Here is a 1,039-nt window from a genome sequence, read left to right as displayed (position 1 = left end):
CCCCCACACACACACACACACAAAACAAATTTAAAAAACAAACAAACTAACTAAAAACAAAAAAAACAAAAACAGAACCCCAGAGCACCCATCACCAACATCCGCAAGAGCTTGTGACAAAATGAATGTCTCCCTCTCCGCACATCACGAGATCGTCTGCTTAGTTTTCTTTTAGTAGGAGTTTTAGAGCACTTACAACACAAGAATGCCATATAAATGCTGAAGAATAGAGATTTTATAAGTGAGAAGCAAGCATAGGACCGAAACCTGCATGCACCTCCCCTCGACATCCTAAAGGTATCAGATAAATGGAAAAGAAAAATTTTTTTTTTAAGTAACAAACACTGAGAAGTAAGAGAGATACGGACGATAGACTGATGTTTGAAAGGAAAGAAGGAGCAAACGACACTACAGCACTCTGTACGTGATCTTCAATGTGGACCGCGGCCAATAGATCCTGCTAGGATATCTATATGCAGTGGAACCTGTGTAAAACGGCCACCCATTGTCATAGAGAAAAGTGGCCGTATAACACATGTGGCCGTCTTAGGCAGGAATGATCAAAATGAAGAAATTAAACCATTTGTTAATACTAGACTGTTATACATAATATATAGCCACATTATGTGCGTGAGTGAGTGAGTGAGGGAGTCTGTGTGTGTGTGTGTGTGTGTGTTTGTGTGTGTGAGTGAGTGTGTGTGTATTTGCGTGTGTGTGTGGGTATGTGTGTGTGTGTGTGTGTTTACGTAATTTAATTATTTAATTTTACTTTTTTAACATCTCTTTGCCTTCATTATACTCTTAGTTAGACTTAATGGTGCCATTCGTGGTCGCGTGTCATCACATGGGGATAGAATAGGGAAATAATTTGATATAACATTTCCTGCACTTAATACTAACTGGTCTGTCTAATGTTCTATCTCTTTGGAGACGGGGACTTTTAATGTCAGTGGTGCCTGAGTTGTCGCTGGACGCAATATCGCTTCCGGTCCTCCAGTAACTGTGTGTTGCTTTTTGTGTGTGTGTATATATATATATA

This window comes from Aplysia californica, unplaced genomic scaffold (assembly GCF_000002075.1).
Source record: "Aplysia californica isolate F4 #8 unplaced genomic scaffold, AplCal3.0 scaffold00060, whole genome shotgun sequence".
Taxonomy (NCBI): Eukaryota; Metazoa; Mollusca; class Gastropoda; order Aplysiida; family Aplysiidae; genus Aplysia; species Aplysia californica.
Note: the sequence above shows the minus strand (reverse complement) of the source record.